This window comes from Pezoporus wallicus, unplaced genomic scaffold, assembly GCF_028554395.1.
Source record: "Pezoporus wallicus isolate ANWC-B61680 ecotype Strahan unplaced genomic scaffold, APGP_CSIRO_Pwel_v1 contig_3952, whole genome shotgun sequence".
In the NCBI taxonomy this organism is placed as follows: Eukaryota; Metazoa; Chordata; class Aves; order Psittaciformes; family Psittacidae; genus Pezoporus; species Pezoporus wallicus.
In genome coordinates, this window is record NW_026635034.1 from 3631923 (window position 1) to 3659485 (window position 27563).

Below are 27563 nucleotides of genomic sequence, written 5' to 3' on the forward strand. Positions count from 1 at the left end.
TCTTTTTTTCTCCTGTGTGTATAAGATCATGTTGTCATTATGCTGTTTCTTTCTCTTTTGCCCTTTCTTTTTCATGCCACAAAAGCTCTCCTTTTCTACCTTTTGGGTTATTTAACATTTCAACCTTTTCATATTGGCTTGATAGATAGCTGCTGTATATTTTCCTTCCTCCTTTGTGTTTAGCCATTAGACCTCACTGGGCTTTGTGTCACACTTTAGCCATTTGCCACAACTTTTTACTTTAGAGTCTTCGAGTCCCTTTCCTTCCTGAGTCTCTGAGAGTGGTCACCATTCTTACTCAAGTATTAAGTTCACCCAAGCATCAACTTTATGTTAAAGCAAACCCCAGAAATCCCAGCCTCTGCTCAAACTGATGGTTATGATAATTCTCAGTTATGTTTTAAATGCTAATGGCTGTTAAATGCAGACTGCCCTGGAAGATAGAATCCCAAAGCTGACTTGAATAAATGAAAGGTAAAGACTGAGTGTTTAAAATCGCTGGAGAAAATGGAGGAAAAACCCCATCAATCTTGAAAATAAAACATTCCCCTTCCTTCTCCCCACATTGATCTATTCACATGCTTAAACCGTGTTTGACTTCAGTAAGACACTTTCAGAAGTGACTGTAACTGAACTTGATGAGTTCAGGTTTGTTAATTCTCTGTCTTTCTCAACATATGAGTGGGGTGTATTTTAGAGTCAGATTCTCTTCCACTTACTGCCTTGTAGCTTGCACCTGCTTACTGGTTACCATTATGTTTTACCTGGATAAAAGGCTGAGTTAGTGCTGATGGAGCAGTTCATGTAAGTTAAAAAGAAGCTGGAGGCAGAAACTGTTCTGCTAGCACAGCTGGCTCTGGGAAGGGATGTCTGTCTTAGGCTTCTGCTTTAGATTTGCTTCCAAATTTAAGGCGAGATATTTGTAGGTTTAGGTGCCCAGAGATGTGATTTAGGAAGACAGTTAAATGAATGACATTCCTTATTCACAATGGCCAGGGAAAGAGGGAAGGGTGAAGAAGAGAAAGGGTAAAAACTGTGGAGTGGAGAAACAAAGTGAGAGCAAAGTGAGAATTTCACTTCTACCACCCTGTAAATTATTCGCAAGTGCCAGCTGGTAATTACTTATAATGAACGTCTATAAAGTACTTTGATATGCTCAGATGAGCAGTGCTATAGAAAGTGTGTCCGCTGTTTAGATCTAAGGGATAAGATACTACTAGAAAGGCAAGAACTACCCATGTAATTATCCTCTTATGATACGTTGTCTCACTGATGCTGTACCTGGATGCGTTATTAAAGAATCAGATTACTTTTTCAAAGCGTGAACTTTGGAGTCAATAGTCTAATGGTCATTTAGGTTAAGGAGTAATGTGGAGCACTGACAATTTCTGGCATCTTGCTGAGCATGAATTTTGAGCCCTTTCTTTCCCAAAGGAGTAATGTCATCATTATCCTTGAATCTATCTGTCCAGCTGCACGACTCAGCTGTGCATCTCTTGTGCCTTATCAAGACAATGATCAAGCAGTCTGTAGCGTGGATGCATGTCTTGCATCCATCTCCCTGCAACGTAAGTTGTGGAATGTGCTCAATTAGAGTTTTGATCTACTGGTTTGTAACAAGATCCCTTAATGAAGCAATTTCCTACAGAGCATTGTCGGTAGCATCCTGAGCTGGACTCTAGATGATTTGATGCTTCCCTTACGTGAAGCTTATCCTAATCCCCTGTGTTACTTGGCTTTTGGAATGAAGACCCCATAGAAATTCTCTGTGCAATGAAGCTATATGGTGTTCATGGCCAAGGCACATGCAGTCTAAGTAATGGGGTTTTATTCTGTTTATGGTAACATTTCAGAATAGAGCTGCAGGTTGCGCTGGAACAGATGACATTAAAACTTCTCATTCCTAATCTTTGTGAGCATTCCCTTTTCCGTTCCCATCCCCTGTCTTTGCATTTCTGATGAAGCACTTTCCTCACCTGTTCAGGATCCTCTAGCGAGTTCAGAAAAGTTGGCTGTGGCCCTGGTGAAGCAGAAGAACCTATCACAACCTGAAATTGCTTAAAAAAATTGTGTTATCTCAGATTAAGAGAAAATGTTTTAGTTTAATGGGATATGGCCAAATTAAAAGTAGTTTAATTCTGTATAATGTATAGCTGCTCCTCTTGCCCTTTTTTGCATGAAAAATTAAAGTCAGAGCAGAAATGCATTGGTGAAATAGAGAAAGAAAGCAGGGAAGGAAGGGAAAAAGACAGGGAGGAAGAAAGAACGAGGTGATTAAAATAGAGCTCTCCCTTTTATAGATATGTAAGTTAGGTCTTTTCACAGCACCAGTTGAAAGCTGGTGACATTTAAGAGTTCAAGATAAGTGAAACACCAGTTGGAGATTAATATCAAGGAACATTTTTATTAACAAGTGTTCCACAATGGGCCAAAGGTAGCAAAAAAAAGTCTTTCCTTCTTACATGCTTATCACTTGAGAAGGAAATAAAACTTTCATGGTTAAGTGTGTCTTTATGACCTGTGCATTCATTGTATCACAGCTTCAAAGCGGACTCTTTTCTCCAGGAAAGATCATGGTGGACCTTTTACATTTCTGTCTCAGGGCAAAACTGCTCCAAGAAAAGAAAAGGTTTCTTTACATAAAAAAAGGGAATAAGAGTTTTAAAGGAATGCTGTAGTTTTTTTATCATCAGAGATTGACTGATAAATCACTCCGTTGGTTCAATATATATTAAAAATCAATTATAACATAAAAAGTGACACAGAAGTATATTACACGTGCAGGCATTTGAAAAAGGAGATGTGTGACCCATCTCCACATGGGGGAAAGTCACAGTTTCTGTGCATCTGTCATTTTAAAAGGCTGCCAGATTGTGCACCCCATGGGAACAGTCCCCTTGGACTCGTTGGGGCTGCTTAGGTAAATAAAACATGCAGCAGCTGCACAGCCTGACCCTAAGTGAGCTACATGTGCTAAAAACTGTATGGATAAGTCACAGCAAGAGGGAAGCATTACATGCTAAGAGACCTTATGCCATCCAGCACTGCCATCTGGAATACATCCCAAAGGGACTTACCAACTGCTGGGGTAGTGCTGAGTATATGAACAAGGTCAGAGAAACCTGCTGGGAGGTTCCCCCTGAGGACTGGGTCCTTGAAACAGTGGTCACTGTTTGGCTGATGCAAATGATTGTGTCCATCCTGTTAGGGATGCTATTTAATTGAACTGCGGGTATGCTCTAGTGCGGGGGCATCTGAGAGGGGTGTGGGAATGAAGCTGCTGTCTCCTTTCCCAGCTGGCTCTTAGATCTGGGATGCTGTAGGGTCCAGTGATCAGGATGGATGCATGGCACAGGTGTTCTGCGCCATACAGTGCTCTGCTCCATTCTCCTGAGTGACCTCCAGCATGTCCCTAAGTCTCTTTGTTCTCAGTCTGTATGATAGGGAGAAAAGCTCTTCTGTACCTTCTCAGGCTATTGTGATGATGAATATGTTACTGATTGTAATGAACTCACATATTGGAACTGTGGGAGCCATGTAAGCATCTGAGATAAGTGACAAGAAGTGCATGGGAAAGGGCAGTGCACTAAAGCTTTCATTGGCAGAACCACATCTTTCACATCCTGCTGAGCTTTACCTGCTGCTGATCACAATGAACAACTTAGGCCTGAAGCAGGAGAATTGATATTCTTTGTATTTTATTTTTATCCAAGCTGGTGGAATGCTGTCTTACCTCTTCTTAGTAGTGTCTAATCCTACCTGGGCTGAGCTGTCTGAGCTCTTTGTCCATGGAGTACCATGTGGGAGTGAGTTCCACAGGTTAATTACATGCTAAATAGTGTTTCATTTTAGTCTGGTTTCAATGGGTGGCCCTTAATTGCAAATTACCCTCCAGGTCTTGTGTTATGGGAAAGAGCAGTGAGAAAGGGAACAAGTAATTGCCCTTCTAGACATTATCTGCAGTGTGCTCTCATATATCTACTCTCCCTCTTTTACTTTCTACCCCGCATCATCCCAAATCTTTTCATTTTCCTTCTAATGGACTACTTCATTCCCCCTGTAGAATAATGCAATCTACTTTCCCTGCCCTCCGCTGTGTCTCTTTCTGCTTGGCCTTTTCAGTGACTAAACCTAAGCACATTATTCAGCAGAGGATGAAACCTACTTTTACACAGAATGGGAGAATTTTATCTCTATCACTGTCTTGTCTCTTTTTCATATTCTTCTATTTGGGGTTTTGTTTGGTATTGAAAGCCTCAGGAGCTGCTGGAAAATGGGAGTGATTTCTCAGGAAAGCAGAGAGGTGTAGTGACATTATGGGACATGCTGGGAAATTGACGCCTGGATCGGATATCATGGGTCTTTGGGAGACACTTTTGGTGAACTTTAAGGTGCTACAAAGACACTGGAGCTCATTGGTGGTCCCTGCAGAGCAGAGTCTGAATCTGATCAATTGATGCAAAAGAAGCAAAAAGTATGCTGACACTGCATGGATGTTATTAAAAGTAGGAAATAATTAAATTTTATCTTGTTTGGAGATCAAACAACTCTTTAGCCTATAGAAATAAATCCTGAAAACATTTCTGATGATAGAAGCGGATGGAATTTTGCTGTTTCCTTTTATGAAGAAAAACAAACGATCTAAGGACTTCATTTGACAATGCCTGTTGGGAACTGATGATTCATGCCAGCTCCATCCCTCCTAAATATCTGCCTGTCCTGACCTCCTCCTAGCAGTCTGTACACAGCCAGAGGTGGCATTTCATGGGGGGCTGCCAGCAAACTTGGGAAATAATACTGTTTTTATGGATTCATCTTCTTGTTGATCGGGTGAACAACCACACAGATGTTACTCATCATGGCATACATGACTCAGCATTGCAGTTTGATGTTCTACCTCACTTCAGAAAGTCATGTGTTGATATAAACACTGTAATCCTACCTTGCACTGTTATGTCACTCTATGAAAATGGTGATTCAAACACACTAACTCCATTATATTCCAAAGCATTTTTTGTTTGGGAGAAAAATCTAGATTGGATTTTCCTGTTGTCCTGTCTGTCCTCTCTACTGTAACTCATAAATAAGACAATGTCATTCTTTATGAATTCCCCCCAATCCTGACCAAAACATATGATGAAATATTCTGACTGTGTATAAAGATGTATTTATGACCAGATCTTCTCCTGGTATATAGCAGACAGTTTGCATCATGTTCAGTTTGCATCATGTTCGTAGGGCTGTGCTGCTTTATACCACTGGACTACCTTGCTTTTTGTTATTGAGAAAATCCAAAACATGGGCACTGTTAGCTATTCTGCTTTTCTCTGTAGCACTTAATAATAGTGTGTGATTCTCACCCTCCACAGTTTTGAGAGATAGGAAAAGCTAGAAGAAAATACTTGTGATATCATGCCCTGGAGGGATTAGAGAAACAGAAGGACATGTAAAGAACTAAAGCTATGTAGTCTAGGAAAGATAGAACTTGGAGGGATATGATCGAAGTCTATAAACACCTTCCAGGGAACAATCCAAATTGCTTGGTAAGGGGAAATATTTACTCTCCAAATGTGGAAGCACAAGCAGCAATGGCTTGCATGAATGAAGGGAAAGTCTGAGTTAGTCTGAAAAGTTTTCAGCAATGGGAATTAGGATGTTAACACTATGAAGTGTGGGTATACATACAGCACATGGTAACATGGTGGTGTTTGAGATGCGGTGTCTGCTGGGCAGTACGGCTGACAATCTCCAACACAGATGAATAAACTTTGGTTCCTGTCCCAGGTTTAAATACTGAACAGAGAGATTACGTGACTCTCATGTTTAATACATTTTAAAATTAACAGCTTAATAAAGAGTTCAAATATCAATTGCTGGGTCTATCTGTAGGAATGCTTTCTCTGAAATCTTGGCTCCAGTAGAGCTCTATCAGTAGCCAGTAGGCAGCTGGAGAGCAGAGAAATGGTAAGATCATTTGATTTCTAAAGACAAAATTTGATTTCTTTTTGTGATCTGAAGGCAGAAAGTTGCATTTCCCTAATGTTAATTCTCTAGGCAACCATTTTCCACCAACTCCTGATTTTTCAAGGCATATTTGTTTGATTACATCGAGCAAAAGGTTTGCAATTAGAGCCATAGGAAAGCCAGTTGGAGAAGCTGATATGTTGACCTTTAGAACACAAAGAGTTTTGACATAAACCCAGCTTCCCTTCATCAAGGCAATCAGTCTGTGTTCATTTTCGAACCGCGTTTGAAGCAGAACTCCTGGCCAAAGCATCCATCAGGAGCAGTTCAGAGAGTGATGTTTTACAGGAGCCAGGCAGTCATTAGAGCATGACCTCGAAGGAGTAACACTCCAGTCTAGGGAGACATGGGGTCACCTTCAGCAGAAATGCAGTCCTTCAGAACAAAGCATAAATCAATAAACATGGGCAAGGTCTTGGAAGCAGAAGCGAAAAGCAGCACAAACATATCCCAGTGCGATCTCTGCAGGACCCAGAGGAGCGTTAGAGATTTCAGAAAGACTGGTGAGGTCACCTGGAAAGCAGCAGCAGTGTTTGGAGACTCCAAAAATGGATCTTGGCATTGGCTGTCTTCTAAGTTGTTTGCTTTTCCAGGACCCTGATATAGAGAAGTTGAGATAGTGCAGGCTGTGTAAATGGTCTGAGAGCCCCAGAGATCTGTCTCAGTGCTTTTATCTTTTAGTGTCAGTATATACTCCCCACCTATGTCCTTTTACTTCATCCCTTCTGATCTTGAAACTTGTTCCCATAGCGAGACCAGAAAAAGTTTCTGATCAAGGCACGAGTTTCTGCCAAGTGAAAGGGACAGTGGATTTCCAGTGTAAGTGTGTCATCCTGTATGCATCCTCTTGGCCCTGATGACCATAAAGTAGCTTGCTCCCACCTACTCTTGTAAAGTCAGAAAAAATGAAGGCTTGAAGTAGGCTTGTGTGAGGGAAGCAAGATCAGATGAGTTTTGTGGGATAGGAGGCTGCTGGGAGCTTACTTTGAGAATCTTGTTGGTATTAGTCAGTATAACAGGGCTAAGAATTCAGAGAGCACCTTGAAAATATCCCACCTCAAGGCAGCCTGAAGGCAGCGAGTTTTCCACTCATTCAAGTGCTGGGAAGATTGTTTCTGGATGGAAATTAGTGAACCTATTTTTGTTTTGCCTCCTGTCTGATCTTCCAGGAAACATTGTCCGGAGTATGGATTACTTAATGCAGCTTTTCATTTCCCCATGGCAAAGAAGTACATTCACCCTCACTTCATGCTAAAAAACCCCATTCCTCTGAAGTGTCCCTGGAGCTAGTATCCCTTTTCTAAACTCCCACGTTGCTCCCAGGACTTACAAGAAGATGCCTTTCAAGTTGTGGCATGTATTTTTCTTCCCTTGACATGGGTTAGCTGACAGGCAAGCCTCCACTCAGATCATTAGTGGCAAAATAAGTTAATAATAAATAAATAATGGATTTATACATGCTAAGAGCAAGAGTTGGAGGTTCCAGCTGGCTTCCAGAATAAATAAATAAGGGGGGGGAGGGCAGAGGGAGCAAGCCAGTCCATTAAAGCATCACATTAATTCAAGGCTGTATTCATTCACATTTAAAGGGAAGCAGTTGGCAGAGGTGCTCGGTATGTCTCCAATGAGTTCAAAAGTATGGAAGTTTTACAAACAGCTCAGGTCTTGCTTGTTTGCAGTAAGCTGCATTTCTGCTTCTGCAATCATTTGTGAGAGACAGAAAGTCTACCTGTAACCACCCTCCGAAGCTCTCACATCTGGAGAAGCATTCTGACTGGAAGCAAATATTTGGAGGGAAGAATGTATTTAGGTGGAGCCAAGGAGAAGGTGAAAATCCACTTTCCCTGTTCCTTCTTCAACCTACTTTTCTTATGTCTTCTATTTTAGGCTTGAAGCAAAGACTCAGTCATTGAGAAGGGTCTTGCAGACCACAAGATCTGCAATCGTGCTTTTTCCTTCCCAAACTCATCTGAGCTCTTTTGCTATTCAATACACAACTGCTTGTGTGTGTTAGTGTTTCCAGAAAACTCATCACTAGAGACACTGAGCACTGTACTGGCTGGCTCAATGGGAATTGGACTGCAGTCTGAAGGATGGAGCTCATGACTTAACAGGCTTTTTCCTTGCAGAGTTTCAATGGTGCTACAATTAATTAGGCTTTTCTTCTTCAGAGCTCTCCAGGGGAAGTGTCTGCTGGGCTAAGAGGAGCTTTCACTCGTTCTTGCCCTACCTCTTCACATTCCCTCTTCCCAGCAGGACAGTTTTCATGTCCCCTGTTTGAACCTTGTGGGTAAAAGCGCCCCTTAGTGGTAGCATAGTTAATTACAACAGGTGTGGGGTTCACTGACTTTGGGGTTAAATGGTATCCAACCCCTGGAAAACACTGCATGCTGGCAGATCAGCTCTGAAAACAAAGCAAGGCCCAGTTTTTATCTCTTCTGCTGACTTCCATTCTGGTTTGGCATAACTAAAGCAACATGCTTTGCATTTAATTCCCTCTTCAGGTTTATATGCTGTGCACACATGATACAATATTGGCCTTTTAGACCTCTTCTCACCCTCTTTGTCACCACCCCATTTCTCTTTATCATCCTACATGCTCACATTCCACACACTTTCGGTAGCTTATTGGTAACCCCAGTCTAACACTTCCCTTTAGAGAAAGGATACAGAGGAATCAGCAAAGGGAAAAACTGAGGCTAACAAAAGAGACAGTGACTTATTTTGCTGTCTCTTGAGCTTAATCATGATGGCTTAATCTTGAAGAGGTATCAGGAGAGAAAGGAGTTGGGATGAAAAGCCATGGCATGAAGACCCAGCTGAGCTGTGGAGTTAATCTCCAAAAACTTAGATTAAAATATTACCTTTGATTAAAATCGGGTTTTGTTTGACTAGAAGTGAGGTTCCTTTTTCTGGTTCCCTTTGCAATGCAGCATGTGCCATGAGAGCATCTGCAAACAGCTGAGAAATCAGCAGAAGGTATGGATGCTGGTAGTGTCTAAACATTTCTGTGAAGCTGCCAGTTGGTAAAGTGGCTACCCCTTTACTGCAAGTGCTAACTGCTTTGGGAACATCGCAAGCAGTTTGTCACCATTATGAAGATGAGACCAAAAGCACCTATAGTAGAGGAGCAGGCAAGAGAAAAGAGTAAGAGGAGAAAATATTAGAAACAGAAGAAATTAAAGTTGGAAGAAATGACTTTGAGTTTGAATGTGTTTCAATGCATCACTGGCACTCAGGCTCTGAGCTTTTCCAATGTATGGTTGTTAACCACTGAGAGCTGAGTAATTAAGAATAACAGAAGTGCCTATACCTTTTTTGCCACTCTTACTGTCTATGAAAGCTTTTTCTTTTCCTCAGTTCAGCCATGGAACCACATATTTATGTAGTTCAATCCAGGATGCTCCTTTTCCAGTTTTCATTAGCCCTTTATTCCTTTTTTTGGCAGCTCATCTGAGCACAGTCTGGAAATGAGAGAACGTTGCCATCTCCATGATTAATGGCTTCCTCCATTGAATTGCAATTACATGTTTTAATCAGTTCATTATTCCACCTAGTTTTTTGGGTCTTGACAGTTTTGCTGTGGAAACTAATTGAATTGGCTTTGCCTCAAGGCTTTCCTGCAAAAAGATCTTGTCTTGCCTTTGGGGATTGTGGGGGCTAATTGGCCAACTCACATTTAATTTCCTCATTTTCCAATCTGGAAAAAAAACCCCAAAAGGTGTTTATAAGGTACTTATTTCCTAGTCCTTGCCAGGTAAAATTCCCCATTTTCTGCTTCACTTTCCAAACTCTTTCCTTTACAGTGCAAGATAGGTGCACTGCTAAAAGTTTAACTTCAGATAACAGCTGGGGATAACTAAAACTGTTGGTTTAGTCAAAATGGTTAATATACTGTTCTGTTCCTCAGAGAGACATGACTCCTTGGAGACTTCAACTGTTTCTTCCTACACTACTTTTCCACTTCAGCTGGTCTAATGGATTCTGTTTATAAGGAGAGGTCCCATGACCCGCAAAACCATTGTTTGCAGCTTCTGTTATAAGTCGTCCTTGAGTTTTCTTTTTCTGTGTGCTGTTTCTTGAATTCAGAGATGAGCAAGCAGTAGGTTCCCCAAAGACAAGTACTCCCAGAAAAGAATTCAAATTAGTGGATGCTTAGGACTCTGCAGAGCTGCCAAAAAGCTCACAATTGGACCCCATCGTGCAACACACAGATGTGATCCAAAAGAAACTTTGACATCAAATGGAGTCAGACTGAGTTGTTAACACAGTGTGAGGTGTGTAATGAGTAGCTGCAACAGCTCTCCCAGGTAGAGCCAACCTGCTAAGCTTTCAACCTGATGGAAACACTGCCATTCACTTTTCTATCGCCTTCCTTATTTTACAGTAGGTGTTAGGCCACATGAAACATCTATGCAGAAGCATGCTCTGAGTGTCCATTCGTTTCACTCTATTTGCCTGGGAAACTGTCTTCTTAGGTTCTATTTTATTCACATGATGAAGTTTAACTGGAAAGGCTGGGCTACAGAACAGACATGGTAGAAGCCAGAAAAGATAAAAGGGGAAAGAGCAGCTCCCAGAGACAACCACCACGTACCAAGTGGGATTTTCAGAGCTATGAACTTTGAGCATTTGGACTCAAGAAAAGACTTTATTTGTCTGTGGTTTTACTTGAGGCATGTGTGCGTATTTGAGTTCAGTATCCAAGCTGGAAGTTGGAGATGATCTTTTCTCTTTCCTATAGGTAGCGCTGTTTCCTTTCTGCCAGGGCTTTCAGATTTCCTCTTTTTTTGAGGGATAATGATCCAGTCCCTGGCTGGGATGCTTTGAAAGGGGGTGAAGTCAGATCATGGAAAGCTAAACATGCTTAGTTAGGTTTGGAGATGGAGATTTTTAAAGCAGGAAGTGTATCAGGAAAACAGAGTCTGTTACCTTAGGATTTTTATTTTTCGAAACCCTTTTCTCTTTAATGAATCAAGATGTTTCTGAACCTGCTTTTTCATCACAGCAGGAGTCACCAGCCAATATAAATATCAGAGAAGAGGGCACAGTGGCATTCTAAGTTCCATTTTCCATTGTTGCTCTTCTGTAATTAGAAGACTTTCTGCCTTGATGGGAAAGCCATAGGCTATGAGGCCAAGGCAGAAATGAGGCAGAAACAAACTCTTCACCTCAGACTCAGGTTCCTTTTATTAAATAAGTTTCCATTTCATAGCAAGAGTTTAAGGCTTTAGTCAGAAGTGAAAGGGCGTAACTTGCTGGAAAGCTGATTAAAAATATATGCTACGTATTAACAGAGGACAAATGGAATAATTTTATTCCTAATTCCTTCAGTTATTAAGGTACATCAAAGGCACATACTTTTTAAACGATGAAAGAACATCCCATCCTTTTAGGCAAGGTGATTAGTGATATTAGTATCAATAATATCAATTAGTATTAGATCCTTCTGGTACATTAACAGGGAATAATGTTCATCTGGCAACTCACAGTGCAGTATCCAGAAGGGAACTTATTAAAATGACTCTTTCCCTTTCCCTAAAGCCCTTTGGCTTACTCACCTCATTAACAATAGTGCAGGATCCAAAAGGAACTTCTAGGTGCTTCCAAGATGTGTTGTGGAATTACAGATACTGACAAGATTGAGGGATATTTACATGCTCTGATCTCATGTGGGAAGAAAGGATGTAAAACTGGGGAGTCACAGGAAAGCAGCAGAGTCTGGGAAGTGCAGCATGGTTGGTTATTGCAACCACACTCCAACATGCTTTGCAAGCGAAGAGAGTTTTGTGAGCTTAAAAGAAACAAAGAGTAACAGTTCCTATAATGTGCAAAAGTAAAGATCTGTTGTTTAAAAAGCACACAACTGTATCTACCACCTCCTGATGCTTTTGACAGGAATCACAGAAGGAGCAGATTGGATCAGCAAAACTTCACTCAGCCCTGACAGTTTGATTACACTGCTGTGGAGGATATGACAGATGTTGGAACAGCACGAGCAACTTAAACAAAATGCATCAAGCACAAAGCTGGGGCTCAGCTTTTCCTACACTCACAATGATTTGCAGCCTCTGAGGGGTCAGAATGTAGGGGCGGTGGTTCTACATGTACAGGGAGGAAAGGGGGAAAAAGGGAAGATTGAGACAAGTAGGAAAAAATTGCCTCCAAATGATGAAGTGCCCAGCAGTATCAGACAAATGTATGGAACTGGAAACATGCTGTTTGCCTTTCGTGGAATTATTCAGAAATGAATCATAGCTAAGGCACTGGAGGATTTGGAGAATCATCAAGCAAGCAGAGAAGAGATAAACAAGCTTTAGAGCACGTGCACGTTTGCAAATAAGCAGCAAATTATTTGAAGGAGACAAGGGGCAGATGTTTGGCAGCTCATTCCCTCCTCAGATATTTACCTACCTGTGGCATTGTTTTCAGATTTGCTGAGCACTCCTTGCTCCTGCTGATTTTACAAGCTGTGCTCAGCATTTCTGAGAAGTGAGAGAGATGGGAAGTATTCGAGTCACGTACCGGAGGATCTGATACACACAGTAGGCATGTACAGGGCTGATGCTTAGGCAACAGCATTTCGGAACCATTGCCTAGTATGCCACTGCCAGGTGATGAATTTAGCCTATACGTTCAGTAAGTTCTTACAAGCCACACCAGACTGCTTTTCACATCAGAAGTGAGCTATTGATTTGTCCCCATGCTTCGTGGAAATCTCTTCTACTCTCTATTGTGGTACATACGTGAGGTCAGCAGTCGTATTTCATGCTCACCATTTGTTGTTTATCATTACAGCAGTGTTTATTTTAATGTGGGTAAAACATAATCAGAAGCTCCCTAAGAGAAATGGTTGTACCAGATAGCTATAACAAGTATGTGAGCTGTGGATGCTTTACCTTCTTTCACAGTACTGTGAATGCATCGTCATCCTTACCCAGCACACTTTTTCATATTTAGGTTTCAGGGATGGGCACAGAATGACCAAGTAGGGCAAGAGGATCTTTTCCAAGAAGCTGGCTAGACTTACATAAGGAGAGCTTTAAACCAGATTTAGCTTTGGAAGAGGCTGGAATTTTGTGCAGTAGAGACGAGCAAGAGTATTAGGAGCCAATGGGGCTGCTGCTCTCTTAATTTAAAAAAAAAAACATTATTTTCCCAAACTTTTTACACCTACACATTCCAATGGGCTTTCTTTTCTACCAGTAGTAGGAAAGATTCCCTAATCACCTGGCCTTTCCTCTCACATCCCTCCTGTTAGATATATTTCCTGTGGATGCCTCAAAGATGGGAATCAAACTGAAGAATAGGATTTTTATGTTGTAAGCTCCTGCAATGTTTTTCTTTCCCTTTACTTTCAGATGCATCCCAAGCAGGTGCCAGCTTTCTGGTTTCATTTATTCACAAAATTATCTCAAAAATCCAGCCCACGCTTTCCACTTAAACTGTGTTCATCCCAGGTCTCCTTCTCAAGGATTGCTCAACCAAATCATCTCCTTATATCTATATGGGACAACAAATATCCTACAAGACTGAGCCAGCAAACCACACATCATGTTTCTTAGCAAGACCATCATTTGATAACAGGCTGAGATTTTCAGGATAACGCTGTATTGCCACTTCTACAGCAAGCTCTCTGGGAGCAGTGCTGCTCTCACTTTGCATCATGTGTAATTCAAATCACATTCATTGTCTTTCCAGAGAAAAGCAAGCAAATACTTGAGCAAAACAATTATTTCTGCTTATCTTTTGTATGCTTTAAACCTGCACTAGTTCAATGACTTATATTCAAAATTCAGGACACAGCGCTGGTGCTGAACTTTGCAAGAATATGTGGGTTTAATAGTTTATACATCGACCATTTCAATACCCTTCACTTAACTTTGCTCAAACATCCCAATGGGGTGTCCCTTTGCAGCATGATGGCTTGGGAAATGTAGTCCTTTGTTTGCAGAATTTCTGTGTCTAAACAGAGGTGGTTACAAAGTCTCTTCTGTAGCTCATGAAGGCCCTGCTAAAAGGTGATTAGCCAATTAACTTTATTTACCTGTGATTACAATGTATCTGTTATCTCCCTCCATTGATTTGATGGGTAGCCGCCATTAGGTGCCAAATTCTAAGTGGCTAAACTACCTGAGACTAATTCCACTGCACTAAACCACTAAACCATTCCCATGGTTTAGTACTTCATTTTGTACATGTCTCTTGGGATGGGAAGCCACAGTAGTTACAAATTGAAGGCCAAGAACTGGAGATAGCAATAGGGAAATAAAAGAAGAGAGTTCAGCTCAGTTTTCATGACCTTTATTTCCCTAGGGAATCTGGAGTCCAGCGAGGGGACAGGAGTTTGAGGCTTCTTTTTCCCCACCTTCCAAAAGACTTTGCCCATCCCTAGAAATCTCAACTAATTAGAAATATTGCAAGTTTTCTGTTGTGGCTGCTTCCTCGGCTAGATAGGCCTGGAGTAACAAGCAGCATAACAAGTACATGATGACATGGAAACAGCAGTATACCAATACACTCAATGCAAGAGAATCCAAATCACAATCTTGGCCAGTCATTGACTCAGCTGGGTTTGGCAAGTAGTATAGGGATTTATGAAAATAAGGTAGTGACTTTCAGTGCTTTTCAGCTGATTTTATGCTAAAAGAAACCTGAGGATCAGAGCAATGAGACATGCAAGGCTATAGTCTCTGAATTCCCTGCAGGCCTTATTATGTGTATAAGGAGACAGACGGCAAGTATTTCAGAGCTGAGGAAGCTGTTGCACTTGATTTAAAGGTAATTAAAGTGTGTGAGTGACAGCAGAGATGACATGTGATGCGTCAGACACCTTATCTCCATTTTGCTTCCTGCTTGGCAAACTCATCTGCATGCTGAATGAAGGATAATGTCTCATAGCCTTTTGCCTCTACCCCCATAGGATTTCTGTTCTGCTTTACCCATTCCTCCTCACAGCTCTCCTCTACTCTGGGATTCCATGGAGAATATCTCAGGTTTGCTATTAACTGTATTCCTTCCATGCCTAAGTCAAAACGAAAACATTTATTCTTATCAATAGTTGTTGATCATGCTCGAGAGTGTAAAAATTACCAGTCTAGTGGGCCATTGAGAAGAAAATAGACCCTGCACTGAAACATTATTGTTAGCTGCTGTCCAGCACTCCAGTGCAAACAAATGCAGAAGGGAAAGGATGCTGTGTTCATTGGTATTTTTAATCTGCTCATTTTGATTCCAGTAAGTCAACCAAAGCCAGTGTGAAAGTGAGGATTCATTGTGAGTATTCATTTCTTGAAGTGAATGAGTCTGTAGTTGTGCGCACAGTACTTTCAGTGCACAGCCTGGATCTGATGGCTGACGAATGTGTGACAGGCACAGGAATTTCTTCTCTTGTACTAGCACAAGCAGTTCCATCCATGCTGCTGGACATTGGGTCCCAAGTGTTCAGAAGACTGTTGTCTAAGCGTCATTTCTAAAAGATCTCTGTCTTGGGTATCTTGTAAGAGGTTGTAGGCCATCAGTGATTGCAAATAGATGTATTTTCGTTAAAATAGAAAGACAGGGAATACACACAGAGCTGATAATTGGTCACATTATTCCATCTGCCTAATAGCAGAACAAAATTACTGGCAGAACTGAGTTCAGTACAAGTGAAAACAAAAAGCCTGAGGCACTCAGAGCCATTAAGGGGAAGGGAAGGGAAGGTTTGGGCTTTGACCTGTGGTGGTCATTTGCCTCCTTTGCACCTCTAAGTTGAGCTGAATCAAAATGAAAGCAACCATGGATTGAATGGTATGTCTCTGTCGGAAGCAGGTTGCCAAAGGGGGTGAGGACAGCATTTCACATGCCTGAAAATGGCAGCATTTCTTTCACCAGTTCCTAACTAAAAAGGATGTAAGCCACAGAGCTGTGTGTGTGAACTGTCAGTGATGAGAGCCTTTGAGGGTTTCACCCCTTCGATTTAGAGAGTGAAATTCAAGCTGTAGCAAGGATATCATTTAGATCAGCTTGTTTATGAGTGAGCAATGTCGCTGAGCCACCCAATAAGTAAACAGTGATTCTGGAGTCTGCAGGGGAAGAAATGTCCAATCCTTCCTCTGATAAATGTCACTCCAGTAGTACTGCTTTTGTCTCCTATTTCTGGAAGTAGAACTGAGGTTTGTAGGTTAAAGAGAGGTACAGAAGGCAACTGAGAGTCACAGAGTGGGGATCTGTATTCTTTGACATGACCAGATCAGGCTGACTACTGTGACCCCAGAAAATCAAGCTTAAGATGCCTGTTCTGTTCTTTTCTGCTAATACCTGCTGTAAGGACCTTCCTGAGACCAGCTGTTCAGAGAAATGTCTGAAGGAGGATAGGGAGCTAGGGAGTGAATACAGAGTATAACACAGCAGTCATAGCAAAACTGCCAGCAAACAAATAGATTTGTTCAACTACTTTTGGATAAAGCAGTGTTCAAGGCCAGAGTGGAGAGAGCCTAGGGCAGCATGGTCTAGGGTGAAGCGTCCCTGCCCATGGCAGGGGGTCTGTAATTAGATGATCTTAAGGTCCTTTCCAACCCAAACCATTCTATAATTCTATGAATAGGGATTTTTTTGTTATTATATTACATGGTGCCCACATGCACTTCTGAGCACTCTGCATGTGTACATATGGATTTTCTGCTTTGCAGTGTATATTTTGAAGCAACATGTCTAGGATTCTGCCAGCATGTCTAGCATTCAGTCTTCTCATCAGATACTCTTATCCTCCCATCAGTGATTTCCCATGATAAGGGCTTCATGGCTCACCTTCCTTGAATAATAGAAAGGTAGCGAGGGTCTTGTTTGAGGTGTTTAACAGAGGGCTCAATACTTGTGGTGTGAGGAAGGTGCTCATATGAAGCTGTAATGACTAGCTGTCAGGGAGATGCATGATGGCCCTTCAGCCACTGAACACAAACAGATGAGGGTGACGGTGGTATTTCTCCAGTCCCTTAATTAGAGCTATGTGATAGCAGAGGCTCAAGTGGAGATGTTTTCCATCATCTCTGGTGAGGATGGAGGTAGGGCAGGGAAACTGGTTTGCTTTTGTTAGCCTCCGGCATCCTTGCACCGTGATATGTGTTCACCTCCTCATTTTTATCACTCTCCCTTTAGCTGTTTATTCCTTCTTTCATTACTCTCTGCATTCCTTTCCCTTCCTCACTCCTTCAGATTCTTCAGGAGCTAGTTTCCATTTCAAATAACTGAAACCTCCTCTTTTTCTGTAGGAGACTTCCCTGACTCAATTGTTCAGAACTGCAGTATGCTTTAAAGACCAACTGTAGGGTTGTTATGTACGAGTAGCTCGGTGCTGCAAATAAAGGAAACTGAGACACAGTTGAGAGTTAGTGAATACTCCTAAACAGAGCACAAGAGTTGTATTCCCAGCTCTGGACTTTCACCTGCAGGTTCTATGTATATAAGTGAGCTCCCTTGCTCCATGCCGTATACAACAATGGACGAGCAGAAACATGATGCAGGAGAAAGAGATCTGGGGGCTTAGAGAATACACTTGTATCAAAGGTGCCTGTGGAAGGCAAGGAGAATAGCTTTCTTTCTAGCCCAAATGTGAAGTAATTTCAAAAGAGGGAAATAAGTACCTTTTCAAGCTCCTGGCAAAGAGAGACCCGCTTCCCTTCGTTCATATCACTGCCCCTCACAACCTTTTCTTCAGATCTGGTTTATCACAGCATCAGTTGTATACCTCTTTTTCCACACACAACTTGGATACAGAAGCTTCTTCTAGGTGATTGCACTGGGGGAGCATAAGGGGAGTCTCAGACCATGTCCCTCACAATATCTCCTCTGGGAAGTCCAAGGAAATGTAATGTCCCTTGTGATATATTCAGAGGTTTTGGCAGGTAGACAGCAACAACAGGAGGTGGAAACAGACAGCTGTGCAGGGGAGGAAATGGTGATATAAATACATGTTTAATTGCAGTTTAATTACAATTACTTAGTAGGCAAAGTTTATTTAAATGCAGTGTAATTAGACTGAGACCTTGATTTAATCACAGTCTTATCAGATACGGTTACTACTATTTTCCTTCGCTTCCTTCTCCTCCACCACCTCTTTCATTCCCTCTCCTGAGCTTGCCCAAGGAAACTAAAAGCCAAAGCTTGAAGTAAGCAGAAGGTATCCATCTTGGAAAGTTTTCAGTTTCCTGAGAATTCAGTTGCCAGGTGGCTACCAGCCCAGAATTTTCTCCCTGGAAATTGTAAAACCCCCACTCAGTCCTGGCAAGCCGTTATTCTTCCTTAGCAGCTAATGATAATGGATCCTCATTAGCTGGGAATGACTTATCATGAATATAATTCATCATTGATGGCAGACCTCATAACCCATCTGCTCACAATGAGTAAATTATATAGCCCAGTCAGACGAGATGGATTGTTCTTTCTGATCTACCTTTGGAGTGTCTCCACATCCTGTTCCAATCAGTGCATATTTTGTCTTCTCTCCATGATCTAGGTGAACATAAGGAGAGACATTTGGGCAAAACCTCTTGTGCAGCTGACCCTGGATATCATCAATCACCATTTTCCCTCTTCCACTGCTGCTTCTTCCTATGCTCCTTGCCATGAATCTGGCCATGGCAGTAGTTTACTTCTTTAGGAGACAAGTACTGACACCAGGCATCTCCTGTGGATCTATTGATACGTTCATGGCTTGCTCCTGCATGAAAACCTTCCCCACTCTAACTACCATAGCACTCAGCTTTTTCATGGGTGTTACATGTTTAAAAAACTAAACTAGTCCTAACCAGAATGGGAAAGGGGAATGATAAATTATTCTTTTTCCTTCTCATCTGAAGGCTGCATTTCCTCCTCTCACCTTCTTCCTTAAGGGTTAGCTATCATGTGGCTGATAGCCACTTCTGAGAGCACAGCTATTCCCACTTTCATCATGAAGAAACTAAGGCACAGACTAGTAGTTGTAGCTGGTAGTCAACAGACATGGCAGACTATGGGGAAAGGGGAAATATGCACAGCAATTTGCCAAAAACACATGGCAAAGTGGTGGTCAGGCTGTGATTAAAGTTTCTAAAAGAGCAGGGATTTAAACATTCTTTTTGGTCTGCTACTTGGGTCTCTCTTCCTATTGCCTGCACATTGCTTTGAATTGCAACAAACAAGTATTTCCACTTGCCTCTGAAATACACAGCACATATCTACATACTGATATTATCCCAAAGATTTGTTAGAGGAATCTTACAACCCTCTGCAAAGACAGATAGGATAATCCTGTGGTATACCAGAAGAGTGGTGTCCAGTCCATCACAGGGCCAGTCCTTAACAGGTAATTCATATTTCTGCTACAGCCTGAGCTGACAATTACCTCTGCAACCCAAATATTTTTGCTTCCATGTAGGGATCTCTTGTCTCTGCACTTGGACAGTTTTGGAGAAGGTCTTTTGCCCTTTACTCTCCATGTGACAACTGGTTTGCCTCTGAAGTCCATAAGCTGTTAGCAAGTTTGCTGACTTCAGTGAAAATATCATGTGCTCCTTCCACGTCAACACCAGTTAATTCATGTTGCCTTACTTTGCATCTGTCTCAACCTTTTTTTCTAGCAGCAATAAAGAAGGGACAGTGTTAAATCTATCCATAAAACTGTGAAGCTGTTCATTAATTACTGCATATTTTATTATTTCATTGAACCATGCTGGCCCTGCCTGAAGAAAAATTATGAACTGCTGGGGTCTTTGCTCAGGGAACCAAAACCAGAGACATGGAAGCTTTCCCCTCCCTCTTTTCCTGTCGCAGTTTGTTCTGGTTGCTTGCTTTCTTTTGGGTTGTTTTTTTTCTGCCTTTCCTTCCTTCAGATGCTCCCGACATTTTAACGCACTCTGATCACTTCTAGGTGACCTGATCATCTTCTGTACTGTTGTTGTCATGATTCATATGGATGAATGAAAAATAGGGAGAAAAAAAAGCAAGAAGAAGTTTTAGTTTTTACTGTCCTTCCTTTCCTGGCCTGAGAGTGTCCCTCCATCTCATTCAGAGTGGTGCTCTTGGTGGGGACATCTCCCCCCATTATGGGCTTTCTAAGAGCTGAGGGTCACTGAGTCCTTCATACCCCTGTGAAGCGGGTAAATATGCTGTGAAATCTATTTAACCTGTTGTGCTGGGACTTGTGTTGCAGATCACAGTAAATCACACAAGGCCAAATGGATTTCCCCCCCCGTGTTAATATTTAATTGACAGTAAATTTTTAATAGGGAGGGACTTTCACATGTCATCCTGAGAATGCCAAGTGGACAAAAGAAGGGAAGGAACAAACTTAGAAGAATGGATGCAGAGCACGGGGGAAGGGAAAAGAGGAAAGATGAGAGGAGAAAAGGGGAATGGGAAATGGAAAAGGAGAGAACAACAAGGCAATAGTCACTGCAGCTTCTTTGTCTGAAGATGAGTTTCTCAGGTAACAGCAGCTTAGTGCAGCTCCCTGCCCTCTCAGCAGTGAACAGTTCACACACAGCAGGGAAGCAAATAAGCCTGGGAAGGAATCTTTGACTTAAAGGTACTTGTACCCTTCCAGAGTTCATGTCTCACATCCAGCCTTTCCATCAAAACAGATAAATTAATCAGTGGTTTGTGAGTCCAATTTGGCAAAAAAAATAGGAAAATATAGTTGTGTTCCAAAACCCATAGTTACACTCTGGTGTTGTGTGTGACTGAGAGAAAGGCATAGAGGCACTATGGAGAGACAGCTACCACTGACTAGATAAAGAGATGGTGTGGAGTGATACAGCAAGTGCTTCGGATAGATGGCAAGCATTAGATGGAGTGGATATATGGTTAAAATTAAAGAGATGGATACTGCGAGTTCTCATGGGAAAATACCTTGTACAGCCATACTGTGAATAGATAGATGTTGCAGGAAGAGGGATATTAGATAGACAGACACTGTCTGGGAGAAATGGGTAAGGGAGCAAGTAGTGCTGCAGCTAGGCACATAAAGATTGATTCTGCTGATAAATAAATTCTATAAATACTACAAAAGATATCTCAGTAGCCTGCCATCTATGAATATTTGACATGCACATTGAAGAAATGGCATAGCACCTCATCCAAAATAAACATAACCAAGCAGCTACTAGATGTGTGTGCGATTGTACTGTTTAAACATTTAAGAGATGTTACCAGCTGCAGCAAAACTAGCAATTTATCACCTGATTCAAAGCTTGTTTTACCCTGATGGACACATTGATGGCCTGGCAGCAACATGGCAGAAAAGGCCAGGCCAGCAGGTAGACAATTAAGTGCTGAAGCAACATTGGTTAAAAACTAAACGGGAAAATACGGTGTTTGGATTTCAGAACTGGAAATAGGCCATAGCCTGAGTATGAGCTTCTCATCTTGCATCCAGGCATACCAAGGGATGACAGGTTTCATATAATTTTCACCACTGTCTTGTACTGGTCCAAGCCTCACCTTATGGGCTTGTCTATCCTGTGCTGCTGTTACAATCCCAAACCCCCATAGGGACCTCCATTTCCAGCTCTCCTCAGCTACCTTATTAACCTTAGTGAGCAGCTGAAAGTGCTGCTACTGAGTGTCGTCGCAGCAGTGCAGAGCATCTTGTTCTCCTGCAACAGGCTTTAGTTGCCATCTACATGGACACCTATTCCTGCTGAGGCTGTTAGGATTACTCATATACCTGGCAGATGCTGCCCAAATTGAGAGCCATTCCAGGAAGGCAGATCCTGCTGTGGTTGCTGTGGTCAGTAGTCCTGAGGACTGCTGGAGTACGGGGCATCTGAGGAGTGAATGCATTTTCATACCTTATCTTTCCACCCTCAATACTGAAAACCTCAGTTTTCAGTATTCCCACTGAACAGACTTCTGTATCAGTGACTGTTTTGCTCCCCTCCATAACCACCTTTCTACCCTGTGCTTCAGCACAATCTCTCCTGCTGTTGATTGCTTAGCCCCACGTCAGAGATGCTCATTTTGTGGCTACGGGTCTCTGCTTAGCACGTGTTATCACACTGTCATTGACAAGCTCCTTGGGGCACAGGTAAGCGTCTTCCAGGCTACTGCTAGTGTTGCTTGTCCAGCACAGGCTGCCTGTGCTCTGAACCCTCCGAGAGTTTATGATGCACCTCAAAGTCATTCTGACATATGCCAGAGTTGGTTTGCTAAATTCATTCCCTTTGCAACTCAAACATGCAGGTCCACAGTGATGGAAAGGCAAGCACATTAACCTCTGCTCTTCTCCTGCAGCAACTCCTCCCCACTACAGTTAGCGCTTTAAAACAGTCCTAAACACAAACTGTTTGATTTAAATTCTTGCTGTCATAGGCATTATGTTAGGTGTATGTTTTATGAATCATTCAATCTAATTCATACCCATAAAGTCACACAGAAATTAACTCTACAAACTGTCTTTCAGGCTGCTGTGGATGCTGCCTTCAGGGCCCAAATGTTAGCTCATGGGGAGAAGAGGAGATTATATATATTTTTAATGGCTTCAAACACCGAATTAAATTTGAAATTAGCATTGAACTCTATCATCCATTTTCAATAATGATGCTTAATGTTGTTGTGAGAGAATCAAGTGCTTTATGTGGTAGGTGTCGATTGAGTCTTGCTCAGGAAGTTGTCCAAGGGCTCTTCGCTATGACATGCTGGGAAAGTGATTAAAACCCTGTCAGGTTAAGTGAGAATAGTATTTTTGGTTTTTCCCTCTCCCCTTGATTTCAATCTTCCCTAGCAGCCAGTTTTTGTCTCTAAGGATATATCTTGTAATAATAATTGCTTGTTATCAGTGGATATTTTCCAGTACAGCAAAGATATCTAAATCCAAAGCCTCCAACAGAGGAAATTGATAGGTCTGAGTTTAAGGCGTGTTAGGTTAATCCATTTCAAAGGATACCCTCTGTAAGAAGTGAAATGTTAAGCATTTCTTGACTATAGGGAGTAGTGTGGGAGAGGGGTATGCCAAGCTTCTGAGGGGGCAGACCTTAAAAGCAGCAAGGGAATAGAAAGCTCAGGAAATCTTCTTCCTTGATTGTCTCCCTGCAGACTTCTATTGCACTGGAAATGTCTAGAACAGCATGAGAAGGTGGAAGGAAGCATCTCTGCAGCTAGAGCTGTCAGTTTGTCGTGCCTGGCTTTGCTACTCATCGCAGATCTTTAGACAGATAATTTATCCATTTTGCTTAATGAATTCCCCCTGAGCAGCTTAGGTTAATATGACTAATATGACTAAAAAGCCTAATTGTATGGGCTTTTACCTAATTCTGGGCATTTTCCTCCCAAACTCACAGGAGACCATTACAGTAAGTACATGTGTGTCAGAGAAGGGCAAACAGCAGGATCTGTCTTTCACTGAGACCTGTTGCTAGGAACATGGGTGAAAAAGGCTGCCTAAGGGATGCTCTGGATCAGTGTATACAGGCTCTCTGACCTTACTCTGCCACTTGCCAAGCTCCCTGCTTTCCCAGAACCACACAAGCAGGCACCACTCTCCCAGGAGTGCCTGCACCTTGTACCAAGCCTTGCCATAGTGCCCATCGGTGGAGTAAGTGACATCAGAATGCCACAGGCTTTCCCTGCTGTTGTAATTAACATAAAATGATTTGTCATAGAACAGTAATCCTTACTGGCAAACAAAGGAATACTCTGAGTATGAAGAATTAGGGATCCAGGCCTTGCACTTTTGCCAAGTTTTGACACAGGGCATGCATCTTATGTCTTTTATTTCTTAAAATTGTTGCACTGGCTGCTCACTGAATTTAGAATTCTTTGCTTTCTGTTCTAAACCCAACAAGATTTAAAGCAGTGTTGTTCCCTGCCTCGGGAATGGCGCAGAATTAGCGGTGAATGATGCTGTTCAGGATTTCAGCAGCTCAGCTGGGACATGCTGTTGCAGCTCCGTGCACATCAGCAGACCTTTTCCTGACAAATCATCAGACCGCTTCCCTTCTCAAAACGCAGTATGGGGTGTTTCAGGCTGCAAAGCTTGTATGTAAAGTTAAATGCATTGTTATTTAGAAGTGATTCATATTGTTGGGAAGCCCAGAAAGAGAAGCTGATTGGTGAGTAAGCAATGGAGTGTAATAGCCCTGAGAAAACTGCTGCGTAATAACAGCTTTGATTCTCTGCAGGATAATGTTGCCATTCTTCCTGTACCTTTCATGTGTACAGCACTTCATATACAGAGTGTATTACTTTCTCATGTGAACTGATAGCTGGTTTAATCCTTCTGGGCTTTGCTAGTCTGCTTGAGAGGAGTATGAAGTTTTCAAACAAAGTTTTAGGCTTGCAGTAATATCTAAATTATAGATTTCTGAAATCTCCTTGGCAGTGCCTCTTGATAGGCTGCTTTTTGAGCTGAGCTGATAACCCATCTAGCCTCAGAGATGCTTTTTTGTGCTCCTTGATACTGAATTGCCTGTATCACGCACCATTAAGTCTGACACAGTTTATCTGCAGGTTGGCTGTGCAGAAAAGGAGAAAGTCCAATGTAGGCCTGGCAAGCTCAGGGCAAAGTCGGCAGCAGTCTGATATGGCTACAGCCGCTCAACCGTCCTCCACCATTCCAGGGCCCTGGATTCTTCAGCAGCACACTGTGCTTTTATAAGGGATTGTGTGTTACTGACACTAGAGATGTTATCATGGAGGTACCTGTGTAAAGCTGGTGCAGCAAAAAGCTCTATACAGAAAATCATACCATCATGATGTGATGGAGAAGGAAAAGTGCACAGCAGTCAGCAACCTACATTCATTAATACAACCTTCCCAAATGGTTCCGCTCTGTAAAGTGTGTTTGTGTATTCCAGCACTCAGATTTCTGCTGTTTGGACTAGCAAATACTATTTTGTGTGCTTTTTCAATGCCCTGGGGGACAATTCATGAGCCAAAACAACTCACGATCTGGTCTTTTCCTGGTGTTTCAGTTCCTGGAAGACAGACTCCACCATGAGAAGAGCAGATGTCTCTTTATAGTGGTGCAATGTGCAGCTTTCTGAAGCAAAGAGACAAAATGAGGAGCTTGAAACATCAGTACAAAGGCAAATGCCAGGGAAATACAAGATTTCCTGACTAACAAGGTTTTCAGGTCTAGTGGAACCAGCGTGCACAATTCCTCAGCCTTTGTGTCCTCGAGCTGGATGACTGGCTTTGTCTGCTAGACAGGCTGGACAGCTTCAAATCAGAGGCCAGGCTGGGTACAGAAAATCTGGCAGCTTGTGACAGTTTCTTTCCCATCTGAATAATCTCCCCTTCACTTTTATGACTTCTGTTGTTTTCAGTATTGCAAGAATTACAGCATTTCTCTCTGAAATATGATCTGGCAGCTAATCCTTGGTATCACTGAGCACCTCTCTCTCCTCCTGATGTCAGCAGGAGTCCTACATCCTCATCATTCCTCCAGCTAAACTCTTCATTCTTCTCTGGCAGAATCATGAACACTCACTTCTGTCCCTAATGGGTCTGGAAACTTGCTATTTTCTTTACTGAAATCTTGGTTTGCTGAGAGGAGGTTTTGGACCAGACTCATCAATGTTATTAAGCGCCTGTTTGCTTACTACTTTTGGTAGAGAGAAAAGCACTTACGTAGAAGAGGTGATTGGGAATGGCTTTAAGCTGAAAGAGGGTAGATTAAATTAGACATTAGGAAGAAATTCTTCCCTTGTGAGGGTGCTGAGGCGCGGGCACAGGGTGCCCAGAGAAGCTGTGGCTGCCCCATCCCTGACAGTGTTCAAGGCCAGGTTGGACACAGGGGCTTGGAGCAACCTGCTCTAGTGAAAGGTGTCTCTGCCCATGGCAGGGGGCTGGAGCTGGATAAGCTTTAAGGTCCCTTCCAACCCAAACTATTCTATGATTCTATGATTCCATGATTAAACAGCTTTGCACCCTCATTCAGGCTAGAGAGGTGATGGAGGGCTCCAGACACACCCTGGCTCTGCCACCATGCTGTAAACTTGCCAGCCAGGTAGAGTGATGGAGCCTTCTGTGTCTGTGTCACTGGGGAACTTGGGCAAAGGGAGCAAAGTAGTTTGCTCAATGTGACTGCAAGCTCACCAAGTGTAGAACCCATATCTTTCAAACCCAGCTGGTTTAGCTTCATGATTCAATTTTCCTCTGATTCACAGTCTGACATATCTTTTCAGTCACACTGCACACAAGAACTGACCTTTTACCATTTTTGGTTGTAAATCAGAGAGTGACGTTAAATGCTTGCGGTGGTTCTCTATGAAGTGATGGTTTCACTGCTCTCCAAGCTGTGCTCTAATTTGCCCCATCCATCCAAATACACGTCTTATTTTGATTAAATGAATACTTTTGTCAGTTTATGTTGCTGCAGCTTTCACTCAGAATGTGCTTGCTTCTGTGACGTGTTAGTATTCTTTTAACGAGTTTTAGTGGGAATTTATAGATGCATATACACATGTACACACACATATTCACATTCAGAAATAAGTAAGAAAACGTAATTGCAACTTCCAGGTAAAACACATAGAACATTTTGGCAGGCTTTTGAAAATTGATCTTTATGAAATATTCAGGAAATACTCATGTTAACGGCCATTTTAAAAATTGTTCCCTGCTGGGAATTGATAGATGCTACAAGCTACAAATGGATTAATTTGAAAACAGCACCTCACTGTTAAACAGGTGAAACATTATTAAATACAGGAACACAGAAAAGTATCAGAAGATTTATTGCACAACAAACAGCAATGACAACTTTTATACGCGCTTTACTATGTTCTTTTTGCAAGGCGATGCCGCCTCCTTAGATCAGAGCAAATGGCTGTTGTTTTTCCTCTTTCCTCTGTTTATTGGGAGTCATATGTTCTGGCTGGTAGGTCCTTCTGGCACAAAGAATCTCTTCAAACCCTGTTTGAGTTCCGAAGCAGGATGAAGGTAATGCGTCATGTTTGTGTCAGCCCTCCATGCCTATTTTTTATCTCCTGTGCTAAAACACTAAAATTCATCCTTGCAACTCTGACAGACAAATTTTAGGAGGCAGGGAGAGCATAATGAAATATTTGCTTTTCTTCATGAAACATCTGGCAGGGCTTTGTCAAAATCAAGGAATTAGCAAGAGTTGCCACTTAGATGCTGTAGCTGACATTTTTTGTTGTCCTTAACAAAGTCCAAAGCCATATGCAAATCAGCTGTGTAATGAGTGAGGTTAAAGCAAGGTTTTGGATTTGGTTCCATATGGTGTTGAAAACATAATTGATCAGAATGTTTTGAAATATATTGAACACGAGTGTTCAGATTTGTTTTATCTGAATCTCATTATGTCTGAAAGAAGATTTAGGAAGAAGACAGAGGGTGATGCTTTAACCTGGGTCTATTATCAGTTATCTATGATCACACATACTTCATCAGATGTTTCTGCTATAAACCCCGCTTCAATTTGCTTTAAAAGCAAGATAGATCTCTTTGGCCTTGAGTTCTCTGTCTTCTATTTTATGGGTACACATACACACAGTGTCTCTCTCACTTTCTTAGTTATAATATTGACTAAACACACTTGTTTTGGGCAGGAAAGG

At 42.0% G+C, this 27563-nt stretch overlaps 1 protein-coding gene and 1 long non-coding RNA gene across 3 annotated transcripts in view; one reads left to right on the forward strand and one right to left on the reverse strand.

The window, feature by feature from the left end:
* AGBL1 (AGBL carboxypeptidase 1) overlaps window positions 1-27563 on the forward strand; it is a 284698-nt gene that overhangs the window by 246334 nt on the left and 10801 nt on the right. The gene's annotated exons all lie outside the window — the stretch shown is intronic.
* The window catches only part of LOC130606099 (uncharacterized), a 38298-nt gene continuing 23172 nt past the window's right edge, over window positions 12438-27563 (reverse strand). Inside the window, exon 3 of the long non-coding RNA XR_008973864.1 lies at window positions 12438-12509. This is a non-coding gene — a long non-coding RNA (uncharacterized LOC130606099). The remainder of the gene's footprint in view (window positions 12510-27563) is intronic.